Source organism: Corvus hawaiiensis, chromosome 3 (genome assembly GCF_020740725.1).
Source record: "Corvus hawaiiensis isolate bCorHaw1 chromosome 3, bCorHaw1.pri.cur, whole genome shotgun sequence".
Classification (NCBI taxonomy): Eukaryota; Metazoa; Chordata; class Aves; order Passeriformes; family Corvidae; genus Corvus; species Corvus hawaiiensis.
The window spans coordinates 96323609-96338885 of NC_063215.1; the positions used below are offsets into that span (position 1 = coordinate 96323609).

General features: G+C 40.8%; 1 long non-coding RNA gene across 3 annotated transcripts; it reads right to left on the reverse strand.

The window, feature by feature from the left end:
- Positions 1-296: 296 nt before the first annotated feature.
- On the reverse strand, positions 297-11712 carry LOC125324185. Of its 3 annotated transcripts, XR_007202852.1 has the most exons (5): positions 11592-11712; positions 6015-6094; positions 5186-5281; positions 3990-4019; positions 297-2315 (listed from the first exon to the last, which is right to left on the reverse strand). It is a non-coding gene; the product is annotated as an uncharacterized LOC125324185 (long non-coding RNA). The 3 variants fall into 3 exon arrangements; XR_007202853.1 differs by having other exon boundaries at positions 297-4019; positions 5186-5263; XR_007202851.1 differs by having other exon boundaries at positions 297-4019.
- Between the last annotated feature and the right edge of the window lie 3565 nt (positions 11713-15277).

Consider the following 15277-nt stretch of genomic DNA (forward strand, 5'->3'; position numbering starts at 1 on the left):
TTGTTTAACTGCTCTGTAAAACTTTTAGTTCAAGTATTTTAAGAATATGCCAAAGAACAGTGCTATCCTACCTGCTTTCAGAGAGGGCATGGAAGGAAAATGTATTTAGCAAGAACTGGTGGATCATTAAGTGGCTTTATCTCCCCATAACATCTCTCTGTAAATAAGTCAGTTTGTTGCAACCTTGTGCAAGTGCTGGCAAAATTTAAAGCCTTAAACAGTGAACTGCTTTGAAGAAAGCTTATCTTCCTAATGGAAACAAATCGTGCCTGTTATTCTTGTGTGGTAAAGCTTTATTAAAACATTGGGGGGTGCCCTTAGTTTCCCTCCTTAAACAGGTCGATTATTTAACATCAAACTTAAACCTTGGATTACATTGATAGAATGTGAACCATACACCATAATAAAAGCAAATAAACTCACTCTTTATGTACCACCAGCAACGTTTTAGAACACAGATGTGAGCTCAGAATTATCCATTAAGGGAAGTAATGGCAGCACCAAGAGGGTAGTAGCTTGGAGGAATGCCTACAGAAGTCAATGGGATAACCTTAGTTGTGCTCCTTGGGTGTTGGATCATATCCTTGTTGAGCCAGATGTGTCTGACACATGTACCACTGTTCTGGAATAAAGTATACTGTCATCATGGAGAAATAAATACAGCATAGGCTTCTTACTACCCCCAAAGGATTTCACAGGTTTTTTGACATGCAGGATGGCAACTGGAAAAAGAAACACTTTTGCTTGCTTTCAATTATTTAAGCTTTTGAATGTTTTTTCTTAACTTGATGTTTTAGCTTTTTTAATTCTGCATTTCTCAGTCAGGAAAGGTTAGCCTTGATAATTACAGCTTTCAGTTACAGATCTGGTTTCCATTTTTGACTCTTACAGAAATGTGAGGATTTGTGGTATGAGGATTTCCACTTTTTTAAGTGAGTAGAAATAGGTCTTTTTTTTCCTTAAAAAATACAAACAACACAATTGGATTATGTTTATAATTAGGTCAGATAACTGGAACATTTTTTTCCCTCTTGATATATATATATCTATATAGGCATATATCTCCTTTTAGGTTTGAGCTGTTCAGAGGTGACATCAATGCTTCAGTTAAGATCTGCCTCTGCAGTTTTAGGCAGGCTACTGTGGTGCAAAGGACCTGTACAAAAGTCAGTTTATCTGAGTTCACTCTGAGTAATACTTGAGCATTAAAATAGATTTCTGTCAAGACTTGAAGCTGGGAAAAAATTTCTAAGCCCTTAATGGTGGAAGGAGGTCTTTTGGATTATCAGGTGTGATTGCTAGTGCATCCCTAAGTTGCACCCCTAGCTTTTGGGTTGGGTAAGGACTAATAGAGCTGAAGTACTGCCTTGAAGAGTCTCTCTTTCCAACGCAAGGCTATCGCTCTCTTGACAATCTCATAGCGTATTTTTAGCATGTGCATCTTGCCCAAGCCATACCAAGCTAGGCACAAGACCCAGGCTGTCCTCTGCAGGGGATTTGAGGAGCCAGGAGGTTCAGTGTGTGGTGGGTGCTGCAGAGCTACTGGCATGGAGAACCCCAGCATGGCTGAAGGGCATGGACAGTTGTTCCAATTTTGTTTGCAGCTGCCAGCATCCCAGGGAGCCTATTGAATTTGGAAACATAAGATGTCAAATGTCAAGAACTACACTTGGTATTTGGTTTGCCCCAAATTCTGGGAGGGAAAAAAAAAATTCCATTTCAAAATTAAGACAAGAAAAGGTATTGGTACAGCCAACAAAAAAAATCTTACAAGTATCACGTCCTCCCACCCACAGTATTGTAAGCCAACAGCTTAGAAATGCCACATTCCCTGGGTAAGGCAACTTCATCTCCTGTCTGCCATGAAGGAATGGTAGGTACCTTAGCTTTTGGCTTGTTGTCCATCTCTGGGAAAGATGGTTGAAGGTGAGGCGTGTTTTGTGCTCAACAGTGACCACTTCGCCAGGTAGGGACCTGCGCATCCAAAAATAAGTGTTTTAGTACTTATTCTGCCTGTGGGCTGGAGCATCTGAGGACCTACAACCTTGCTATATTTGTTTCCTTGACAAACACCAACACACCTGGAAAGCAAGAAAGTCCTAATTGTATCCTCTCACTGGGTGGAGAGTGTAGGCAGGGAGAGAGGGACACATGGGACACACACTTTGACGGTGTAGCTCAAAAGCTTCTCTGGCCACCAGCAGCTGGGCCCCCAGTCATGAAGGAAAGTAGAGCAGGGAGCTGGAACCCACCTCTGAAATTGAATGACCCCAGGCATGGGAGTGTTTTGTCTTCTTTTTAACTTTGCTTCCAGACTGATACAGGAGAACAGAGAGAGCATTGTTATTAGGTGCAACATGAGGTAACAAACAAAAGCATATCCCTCAAAATGTTGAAAAATAAGTTTGGCTAGAAGTACTTTGTTGACCTTACTGAAATAACTCCTTCTCTGACCCAGATACAGCATGTGTAATCCACTTTGTAATGTCACTACAATGCTCATCAAGATTTCTACCTTGATATGACATCTGTAGATCAGGCATTCATTGTTCTGATCAGCAGCGTTCTCGTGGTTGTGTTGCTACCTGGGCAGCTGCTGACACCAAAGAGACTTTGGCTGTATAAGATCATTTGAAATTTGCAGCAGCAGAGCATTTAGGATTTGCAGACAAAACCATTAAAGTATGGGCAGGATAGTTTTCTTTCCCTCTAAATATGAAGGAAGAGGACACAGGGATGACACTTTATTTAATTTGGATTAAAAGAATGCTGTGAGGTTTCATTTTTTTGGAAAGGTGAGTTTTGATGTTACCTTAAACTGGTAAAAAAAATATATGAAAGTTCTGGCTGAAACTGTTTCCTCTGGAGTTTATTTCTAAAATCAAAACGCCTCTCTGATTTGAAGTTCTGAAACCCACTGCTGTGAATAAAAATGTGCAGCCATTTCATTTATTCATTTTGGAAGAATGAAAGGCAATGGGTAAAACTGCAGTGGGGTGAGGAAAACCTGCTGATCTGAATGAAGGTTACTTATATTACAATAAACATGTGTTGGTCTTGGCTAATATTGGTTTAAGTCACAGTCTCATTTGAACTCAAAGTGCCTTTTGCTTTGGCTGCTCAAAGGACACAATTGTCATCAAGGAAGTAAAATCTCTTCTGTTCCCCCAGCTGGAAGAAAAGAGATTGGAGGTGGCAGTGGAAGGGACAGGGCACAAGAAAGAAAAGGAAAGGAAGGCAGACGCTCGCACATAACTTCTTACAATGGCTCCAGCATGCCCTTCCATTGGCAGGAATCCTTTTGATCAAATCCTTGCCCTGGGCTGAAAGCGTTTTAATGAGCATACAGACACCGTCTTTTTTTTCTGGGTCTATTTTGTGTTCTTAAGGATAGCTAAGTAAAGCGTGCACTTAAATGATCATGTCTGTGCTCCTTAAATGTGCTCGAGAGGAAATGCATGCTGCCTGAATGTGGAGGCTGAGCAGTGCCAGCCTGAAGGACAGAAGGAAAATAGCAGAGGAGGAAAGTAGTTTTCTTCAGCATTTTGTTTGCTTGGGGAGGAGGAGTATACAACCTCCAGAGGTGAAGATTTTGGGGTCAGGAGGTGTTTTGCAGAGACCCCCCTGTCTGACTAAATGTCCCCAGCACTGGTTTCTTTGAGATTCCCATCGAGGTTACAGTGGTTCGTCCAGCTCCTTTTAGGTGCACCCAGGAGGACTTTGTGTGGTGCCCTGCTGGGTGATCTCACCCAGATGCTCTGAGACAATGTCCTGCAGAGCTCCTTCTGGGAGTTTGCCCCTTGAACTCAGTCCTAGACCTAGGCTGTTAATTCTCCTGCTGGGAAGGAGATGCTTGGTTGGGTCTGCAGTGTGATCTGTTGGTTCCTGTCTCCCTGCATTGAGGGCAGATATGGGACCATACGGATGAGCTCCTTTTGGCAACAGTCTGTGAACAGTGGGTTTGTGGAGCTGAAGAAAAGTTTACTCACCTGGGCTGCTAACATGGATCTTCCAATGAGCTGTAAAATACATTAAATCTAGAATTAAAAAATTATTTATAAAAGGATTTTGCTAGACAAAAGGCAAATGCAATTTAATTTGTCACATCTCATTATTCTGGGGCATTTGTGGGAAAAGGCAACCTTTGTCAGTGTGTCACAGGGTACTAGCAGTTACTGCAAAGCAATAAAGGGACCTGTTGGGCTTGGAAAAAAGTCACATCACTAACTTCCAATTTTCCTGCTAGGCTTCAAACATGCAGGTGCAAGACATGGGGGCCAAGACCTCTGTGCAGAAGAAGCAGAGCCTTCCCCAAACAGGGATGGTGAGGGTTGAAAGAAAGTTTTACCCTGACAGTAGCTGCCAAAATGAGCACCTTTTAAAAGTTTTTTTGATGTGCACCGCAAGAGGTGCAACTGCTGGGATTCACATCCAAACAGGAACCTGGCAGATTTTTTGAAATCCTCGTGACAAAAGTATGAGATTTATGATTTGTGACTCTTGTTCCTCAACTGTGATTTGCCAAAACAAAGCTTCCAAAAAAGCAAGTCTTAATTGTGGCTGACGCAGTTTGTAAACCAGACAGTGCCAACGCTGAAGCTCTGTCTGATTTAGCTCAGGGTCCCAAATGCTTCTCAGGTAGAGCTGTTGCCTGGATCTGGTTGCCCCAACTGTGTAAGCAATGCTCTTTCAATGAGGGGAGTGTAATGCCTGGCTTTGGTGTGGCTAACAGGTGTGTCTGAAGTAACTGTATACTTTTAGCAGCGTGGGGCTGGATAAACAGATGAAATTCATGTCATGAGCCCACAGTTTATCTTATTAGATATTTTGCCTCCAACAATGGTACAAATAGCCCTGGAATAAAGGTGAGACACCAAATATGGATACCAAGTTAAAAAATCCCCGATTTATAATATTTAGATATTTATATAGGTTTTTGTAACTGGTGGTAATTCAGCTCATGTCATCATTATTCCCATTGCTGCCTTTCTAACCATCTCCTTGGTTATTTTTGTCACTAACATCCTCCAACACTGTCCGTACCCCAAGTTAAATATATGAAATGTAAAGCATTCGTGCTTCCAGATTTAATTTTATCCCATTAGTTTATTTAGGAGTCTCAGATTTATCCCATGTAGAATATTCATTAAATCACTCACTTCCGCTCATTGTCATGTGAACTCACCTGCAGTACTGAAGGAAGAAGGCCCAGGCATCAAATCACTTTGGTTTCCATTCTTGGTAATGATCCTTTCTGCTGCACCTATTTCAGTGACACCAGCTAAGAAATACATTTTTTTTGGCCAGTTGGTTGGTTTTTTCTTTCACAATACAATATTTTTAGAGTAATTCTCTTTCACTCAACACACCTTTGCAATTCAAAATATATTCCACCTGGTAAGATTTAACTTTAAATTTTCCATTAGTTTAAAGATTTGTTGATTTCTTGTGTTAGTTTTACCCCTCTAAATTTGGGGTGATTTTCTGTATGTCTATGCAAAAATAGTACTAGCAACTACACATGCACACACACACTAACATATGTATTTATAGATCTACCTATCTACAGGTTTGTGTATGTATATTTGTGTATATACACTCTCACATCTGAACTTGCTCTGCTTGTTTCACTCAGCTTTTCAAACAACCCTCCCTTCATGCTTCCTGACTACAAGCTGTATTGGCACAGGGCAATTTAGAAAATAATTAATTCATTAACTAATCTCAAGGATACCTGAACAAAATACCAAAAGCAGCAGAAACAAAAACTTAGGGGGCTTTGTCTGTGAGAATGAACATGTAGAGAATTCAGATAGCTTGCAAGTAACTCCACAAATGTTTATGTGGAAAATTGTCCATGCATTTTATTACTTGTTCACAAAAAAATCTCAGTGCACAACTTAGCTAAATTACCGGCAAAGTTAAATTAGGCATGCACACTTAGAACTGAAAATACCCCTTCTGCCTGCCACACAGAGGCCATGAGTTCATAGAGAATGGGAACACAGAAATACCTGCAATACCTGCTCTTCAGTCTGTCAGAAGATGGGCTGCCTGGATATCCACAAAACAAATTCTTTGTAGAACAAATGGACTTAAAAGAGAATATTAAGAAATTACAGCAGGATCTATTTATGCAGTGGCATTTTTATATGAATCACACCAAAACATCAATTCTCTTACCGGAATAATGCCAAAAGTCACTACTGATAATGTTGCAGTGTCCCATTTGTATATGTCAGCATTTCGGAGACATATCTTGCAACTCAGTATTTGGAATATTTCAATTTTTAAAGTGGTGCACCACAGGAATTTTTTAAAATTTTCTGATATTTGCTTTTTTTTCAGATAGGACTTTATATATTCACACACTAACACACAGACACAGACACGTAAGTATATATGTGCATATATATATATACATACATATGTCAGTCTCTTTCATGTAGAATTTATCAATATTGTGTATTTACAAACTAATTGATCTAATCAGATTGCTGGGGTACATCCATTGCCTGAATACAGCTCAGCTGTGCCATGATGCAGATAGAGGGAAAACTGCACCTTCAAAGAGCAAAAGATCCAGCATATCAGAGGTTGGGATGCTGCAGAGACTGTGAGACCAGGCTTGTGCTACAGCACTAGGCGTGCTTCTCAGGAGAAATTTGTGACATTCCTTGGAATAATGGCCACTTTTTGTGAGTTAGAGGTGGTATACATTCTTGTGAATTCATATACTCTCATGGAAATAAATGATATTTAAAGTGCCCAGGGGCAGAGAGGGGGAAAAAATGTTTTTTTTTATTTCTCTGTTTTCTTTTCTTTAAGCAGCTTGCTGGCAGCCAGGCTTGCATAGATATTTGGGTCCTGGAAGATGCAATAAGTGTCTCGTGGACCTCCCAGACCTTTTTGCAACAAGAATGACGTATGGTCACAGCAGAGGCTGCAGATGCTAACGGAGGATTTTGAAAGATCTAGCAAAGGAGCTCTGTGAACCATTAATGATGATTTTCAACAAATCTTGGTGCCCTGGGGAGGTTCCAGAAGGCTGGAAGAAAGCTTATATAGAGCCAACATTTATAAAGGTTAAACGGGATGACTTGAGTAATTATAGGCCTGTCAACCTGACATCGATCCCAGGCAAAATACTGGAACAGCTGATATGAGACTTGATTAATAAGGAATTAAAGGAAGGTAATATAATTAATGCCTTTCAACATGGGTTTATGGAAAATAGATCTTGTCAAACTGGCTTGATATCATTTTTATGAGATTACAAGCTTGGTTGAGAAAGGTAATGGCACTGATGTAATGTACTTAGATATCTGTAAGGCATTTGACTTAGTACCACCTGACATTTTGGTTAATAAAGGAGAATGCTACAAAATCATTGCAGCAAACATCAAATGCATTAAAAAATAGCTAATTGGTACATCTCAGTATGTAATTGTAATTGGGGAGCATTCATTGAGTGGGTATGCCACCACTGGAAATTCTCCCACAGAGAATGGTTCCGGATCCAAAGCTATTTAACATTTCTAAACATGTCCTGGGAAAAAAAAAGCAGTCCCTACAGATTATATAGATTATGTAGACTACCCTTACAGACCACACAAACACTAGGAGAGTAGAAAATAATAAAATGAATGTGTTGCTGATATAAGGAACAAGCTAGATGTTTTGGACAAAATCTAATGGTTTTTGTCTAGAAACAGCAAAAGTTGGCCTTACAGAACATTCCTGTAGTAGGTGTAACTTTTAAAATTACTCCAAACTCATTACAGGTGGATAATCAGGAAAACAATTCTTCCAGTGCAGTGTGGTACCCAAAAGGGTCATAATTGAGTGTTCAGTAGGGAATGTCAGGTCTGAGCAGGGTGGATTTATATTACTACTATTATTGGCATTCCCATTCTGAATCCGTCTCAAGAGTGATGTTGATAAGCTGAGGAGCTGGGAGAACACCCCCAAGTGCATGTAAGGCACTGCAAGAGGTGATTTATCATGTAGAGCTCAATTAATTAAATTTCCTTCAGAAAGCAGAAGACTAATGTAATGCGCTGATCCCAGTCCGGAATGATGGGATTTGTTTTGCCCAACTTTCTCCATGTGAATGACAAGAATAGGGTTTAGACTCACTGCTTTGTCCCCTTATTCAGTCAGTGCAGAAGTTAGATATCTCCAGTGGGCAACTAGTCCTGCACAGGGATAGCTGCAATGAGTTGCCCTCAGGTAGTGCCTGTTTCTCTCAATTGGTTAGAGAAGGATCCCCAAACACTGTGTGAGACAAGATGCTTCATTTCTGCGTGGTTAATGTTGAGATAATCCCACACTAATTGCCTCTATGGGGAATGCAATTTTTAAAATGAAGCCTCTTCAGTCTGTTAAATAGCAGGCTCTGAAGGCTTGAAGTTTTATAGGGACAAACTCAGATTAAAAATCAGGTGCACATTTTTCTCAGGGAGCGTAATTAACCTTTGGAACAAATTGCCAAGGGTTGTGGCACTTTCTACACCAGTGGAAATTTTAAAATTAAGATGGAATGTTTTTCTGAAAGATTTGCTCTACTTAAAATGCACTGATTTGGGGAAGTTAAGTGCTCTGCATCATACAAGAGGTCAGAGAAGATCATTGCTTTTGTCCTTTCTGGACTAATGATATGTGCCTCTACATCTTGTGGTGCTAGAACACCTTTAAGAAAATCTTTCCTTAAGTCTTTCTCCATTCTTAAATTTCCTTCCTGTTAGCAATAATTAGAAGTCCTTACCTAGGAGAACAAAGTCGTTAAGGACTTTGGGGTGTGTAAATATCCTGGAAACAAAGGATGACTAAAAATTGAGGGTGTGCTGAAGAAACACAGATTATTAGAAAGAGCTTGAGTAATGTTTACTGCCCAAGTGCTAACTGTGTGTCAATCTAGTAGAAGGTGGGTGCTGACTGGCTACCAAATCTTCTGCTAGCTTCCACATAATTAGGGCACAAGTGTCTTGAAAAAGACACAGAGTGTTTTCAAAAATATCCCACAAAATGCCCCACAGTTTCCTTTCTGCAACAGACATTGGAGCAAAGCCAGATCCACCCTGCTCTTGGCCTCCACACCCTGATGGTTCATGGTTCAGACTAGCAAGGTCGCACTGTTGATGTGGGGTTAAGTGAACAGGAAAGCCATTAAAATTTACGTGATTTTGGCAATGTGCTGTATTTTCCCTGTCTCAATTCTATGATTGTCTGCATGAAAAAAAAAAAATTAAAAACCAGTAAGTAGAAGGGAAAGGAAAAAAATAATTAACAAGGAGAGAAACAGGGAATGATTAGAGCCATTCAGAGAAAATTTTCGTCAGTTTGACTTTGGCTTGACTATTTAGGTTAAAGTCTAGATTCCCATCACCAAAGGATGATGTGCTGGTGGAGTTAGTACACTTCAGAAGCATTCAAAGAATGCAAAGAATGGACCCATGTCTAGGGATGGTCCCAAAGTTTCCATATATATTTATTTGGGTGACCAATTGGTTTTTATGCTTTATAAAAGTTATCTACTGTGGAATTTTTCATATTTTGTCTTTACATATGTGCAAACACGCAAGAGAAAGGTTTTTAGTTTTAAACTGATAATTATCAGGAGCCTGTATTTTAAAAGCCACCATAGTGGCTGCTAGAAATCGGACTTCAGATACCTTAATTTTTTATTCTTTTATGAGCCACGTTTTTGCCTATCTTTCCCAAGATGCACTGTGATGTGCTGAGATCAAGAACATCCATTCTCTATCATATAACATATTCTTATAAATAAAAGGTGTCCTGCAGTTTCTCAGTGGGACTAGCAAATCATGGAGCCAAGGGGCTTCCAGAGTGTCAGAGTGACAAAGAAACACATGAGCTACAAGCCCATGAAGTACCATGACTTTTTAAAATCAGAAATCATAGCCTTTGGATGAACATTTGGGAAAAAAATTGAAAAGAACATTGAGGAAAAATGAGTATCTTTGGGGGACATTCAGGCACAGAAGTAAGAAGGAGCACGTGAAAAATATATAAGATAAACTGAAAGCTAGCTCAGCAAGTGCTATCATGTTTGGTGACTCATAAAGAAAACTATTTGAGACCAAACCAATTTTATCTGGTGTGTGCCCTAAATCCATGGATCCTCAGATCCTCGGGGTTATGCCTTGATGTGAGGACAGGATTTTGTTGCCTCCCTTTTTTTCATGCTTCAGTAATGCTTTTAAGAAACTCTAAACATGTGTTGGGAAGGAAGGGGAGATACTGAAAGCGCTTGGGCTATATGGTCAAATCTCCTCCAGACGCCTTTGGAATGACATCTTTAGTGTGTGTGCTGGGCTTTTCTTTCCTTTACATTCGAGGTGGGGACACTTTGACCCTTGGCTGGAAATGCTGAATACTTAGAGGGGTAAAGAATTTGCAGTGAGCCCAGGTGGATGTATCATTGTGGCTGAGCATCTTCTGAAAGGAAGATCAGCCATACTTCACCAGGGGTCTTCTCCACCTGAAATGCAAGGAAATTGCACCTTGGTGACTATAACTTCTCCTGCTCCTGTCACTCAGCAAGCAGTTGGTCAAATGCTACCTGGAAAATTCAAAACAAACCCAACCCAAGAGTCATAGCCAGGCCTTGTTTCCCAACTTTCGCTCTCCATGATGATTTTCTGCCTGAATACATATAAAAGGAAGTAAATGGGAATTCAAATTCTGTGACAACTCATTATAGTTTTTTCTGCTTCAGTAACCTTATTGATTACAGAAAAGACTGATTGAACGTATGCTTCATATTTTCCCCCCCAACACTTTCAATAAATCCCCTTTATGTGCCACAAAAAAATAAATAAATAAGTAAAGTGTGTCTTCCTGACAGCTGGCTGTAGAGTAAACTTAGAGCACCTGCTTTCTTCTCTTTTGTTCATTTTTTACTGCTAAATGAATAACACTTAACACTAAATAAAGAAGGAGGGTGACCATGACTACTGAAAAAGATTCAAAGGCAGCCTGTGCGTTGCTTGTAAAGAACTGATTGCAAACATGTAGTGTATGGCAGGTAACAATATTCCTGCACAATAATCTAGCAGTAATTCACACTGCAGTTTAAGTGCCAGATCCTCATGAAAGCCACTGAATAATCTAAGGCAACTCTACTCTGTCAGGTGCCACGCATTTCTCTGGCAAATTTAACCAATAACGCATTTAAAGATGCTGGTAGGACAAGCAGTGTCCTTGAAAGCTGGCAGGAGGGGACACAAGCATCTTCACCTTATTTTGGCCTCATCTGTAGGAGGGTTTGGGGAAAAAAACCCCAACCTTCTTGAGGTCTTGATTATTTTGTTTGTAAATAACCATCTGCTTCTTTCTGATCAAGAGCCAGCATAGTAAGGTATGACCCCAGGGAAAGCTATGATTGATACTCCACCACCTCTGTTAGCAGGGGTGCCACACAAAAGATAGCGTTAGGCTCACCAGTGGCCCATGATGAAAAAGAATACACTTTCTTTAAAAATGTAAATGATCTGATATTATAAAGGGATGCAGGTGGCATAGGGGAAAAGCCCAACCATCAAACACCTCATTTCTGTCATACCTACCTACCCTCCCCTCTCCCAGTCGTTTGTCAGTCCAGCTGCTGATCTTCACTCCAGAGAGAGAGGCTCCGCCGGCGAGGCTGGGCCAGGCATGCACGGCATCACCCCCCGGTTGTGCCGTCTGCCCCGAGTCACGTCTTTGTCACCGGCTCACCACTGACTCAGGCTGTGACCTTGGGCAAGTCCCCTAAGCTCTTTGTGCATCAGTTTATCTACTGGTGAACTGGATATAATACTTTTACTGGGGATTATGGCAATTAAATACTGTTTGTAAAGCACGCCGAGATTCTCCATGCTCCAGAAATGAATATTCTGGCTATGAGTCTGCTGTACAGATCTATTACAGCATACCAGTGAGAGTTGCTCTAAGTTCCTGCGCTGTCTTCCTTGTTTCCAAGGACTTTGAGGACCTGTCCTGGGAAGTGGGAGTGCTAAAGAGATCAGGAGTATTTTTGCTGAACAAAATGGTTAGGTATGCTCTTGTTCTGTCACTTGTGGCAGTCCTTGTGTATTCTGTGTTTGAAAAAAAAAATTCAGCTGCTTGTTTTTCTGTCTATTCAACACTTGAAAAATCAGCTGCTGAGAATTGTTTCTGGCTATTCAGTGTTCGCATCCTTTCCTGCAACCCAGTATTCGCACCAGTAAAGAGTGAATTTTACTGGGCAGAAGCTGTTGGGGAAACTGTTCAATGAATTTAAGAAAAAGAAAGGGAGTGGAGGAAAATAGGTTATAGAACCCTCTGGTGTCTGGTGGATTTTTTCACTTAGGTATTTCAGCCTAATATGCTTTTAGTGGAAAGGTTCCAAAATGTACAACCAGGAAAAAAAATAAAGGGGGGGGCGGGATTTCCCAGGCAAAATAACTAGAGGTAAATTCAGTGTTTTTCCACTCCAGTGAACACAACCTTTGCTTTTATTCTGGTGCAAACAGCTGCAGGTGCCTCAAGTCAGCCAGTTCTATCTATCTGCAATGTCATCCATGTTTACTTGCAGCACTGGACTTTCGATTCTGTCAGGGTGCCAATCCAACGGGCCGCCAGGCACTGCAGCTGACAGTCAAATCTGTAATGCTGAATCCTTCTTCTGGAAAAAAGGGCTAAAGAGGTTAATACACTCAAGTAAGGATAAACACACCAGCTGTTATAGTTTCTAATATTTAATGTCATTATCAAATAAAATAACTCCTAAGAAATAAAAAAATGTGCGGCCTCCAAATCATTCATCTTTGTTAGTATTAATAAATTATCCAAAAAACCTACACTATAAAATAATAACAGAGAGCCTACAATTAGATTCATATTTGCTCTTCTGCTCTGCTGATGTTGCTCTGTGCTCATACAATTACCTTTTGGTGTTTCATCAATACTGATATCACGAACCACACAGTATCTATAGGATAGATCTTTGGAATATAGAAATCAGGCATGGATTATTGGAAGATAGAAAAATATTATTTAACTTTTTTTTTTTAAATTTCAAGATGCTTGTAGAAATATTTTCTCTGATTTACTGAATGTTATTATTCAAAGATTTCTTGACTTTTGGTCTTTCTCTTTTACAAAAATCTGCTTAGGATCATAAGAATAATGAGTTTTGCAACAATGGGAGTGCTTTTGTGTGTGTTTGTGTGTGAAATCTCAAAGGGCGGCCCCCCCTGTGCCCCCAACTCATTACTGGGGCTAAATACTTTTTAGAGTTGGGAAGTGAATCTATGTTTTCCTTGTGTCATTATAGTTACAGCTTCTAGAGCTGTTTGTCAGTATGGAAAAAACAGGAGCTAACTTGAACGCATTCAGAAAGGTTGAGAAATACCACAAGCACACAATGGAAGAGGCTTCACAGCCTGCAAAACAGCCTGCAGTGGGCTCAGCTTCTAGTTTATGGTCTATATTATAGCAAGACACACTCACTGCCTTGTACTCGATCTATGTAATTGCAATTGGTCTATGACCAATTCCATAAATATCCTTGAATTTTAGGATTTATCAGCCAGCCCTTTCAAATTGCATCAGACTGAACTTGTCAATGTATTTCCGCTTTCTTTTTGGTTTTAAAAGATTTGTTTCTCCAGTTGTTGCTTAACTGTGGGCAGAGGTACAGGGCTGGTGGGGACTTTGGGGTCTGACTTTGTTGGTAAAGGCAGTGCTGCTGCTTGACCTGGGATCACTGCTCCCACCAGACACTTCAAGGCGCAGAAGGAGGCATTTACCCTTGTTCTGTGACTTATCCAAATCAATCTAAAGTGTGACTAGTGATGTTCTTTTGCTGGCCATGCAGGCATATTTATTTCCTGCACTATACTTCTTATCAAAAAAGAGAATAGATGTTTTTTTCCCCACCAGTATAATAGCAGATGTAAGGTAAAGCTGTGTGAATCATAGAAATACCTTCTCATGAGAAAACCGTCATTTTGAAATTATCCCTCTCCCTTCTCTCCCTTCTTAAGCTGTGAGATTTTTAATTTTGCTTTTAAACTTTTTTTTTTTCCTAGTAAATGCTCTCCAGAAAAAAAGAATAATCTCTTCTAGGGGAAGCAAACTGGAATTTCTTGGGGTATGCCAGCTGCCTGGCAAAAAGGGAGAGCGGCAGGAGCCTCGTCGGCAGGCTGCTGCAGGCTGGCCACCCCATGCCTGCCTCTCCTCCTCCTCCTCCTTCTCCTCGCCTTCCCCCTAGCCTGGCTGCTGGGGAGGCAGCTGGGCTGCAGGGCCGGCAGAGCGCCAGGGCACTCAACCTCCCCTCCTCCCTCTTCCAGACCTGCTGCATCTCCCCAGCTGCCTGCCTGGAAGACTATTGTCAATTTTGCTCTCTCCCTGCAGACGACAACAAAATCGACAGGAGCCTTCCAGCCAAGCGGCCATGGAGCCATCAGTTTGATTTTTCCTAATAGCAAATCAAAAATTTCTGGCAAAATTGAAATTTTACCATAAAAGAAATCCCGATTTTATAAAAGGCATATTTTTCCCCCAGAAAGTCATTCCAACAGAACATTCCCAGCTGCCGTAGTTCGAGAGACCTTTGAATTAAGTCTATAGAAAAAAACTGTTCGTGTGCTTGGCTGTGAAATAAGGGCGGGTGAACAGTCAAATACAAATAGAAACTGCCTGGGAACCAACATGCGGGGTCCCATCATCTAGGGATCAGGCCCAGGGTATTTACTTGACCTTAAAGGAGCTATGAGGGATAGTATCTTTCCTATAAAGTACTAGAGACGATAATTAAGACTTACATAGCAAGGTTATGTCTCCTTTGAATAATTTACACAGGCCTGAACTCTTGTGAGAATAATTCCCAGCTTGCAATTACGACCAAACTGGTTCAGAAAAGTATTCAAGCTTTTGTGGCCTCATTGGAACAGAAACCTTTTCAGCAGCGGCACATCAGATGCTGCGAGACAGAGGGGAAAAAAAATGAATTTTTCACTCAGAGTTGTGCACAATGTCACCTTTGTCTCTGTTTTATCTGCCTGCTGTTGGGGGCAACTTGGTGGTAAACAGGCCAATGGTCCTGCCTGTGGCATCTGTATCTATGGATTTTGGGGCAGAGTTACTCCACTCCCAGTGATGTTGGGGAGTCTCAGTGCGCACCTGAACACACCTTTCACAGGCATGTGAGATGAGAAGCTGTAGACAGTCAGGACCATTGTCCTGTGCAGGTTTCTCTCTGCGCCATCTCTAAGTCTGTGCTGAAGAC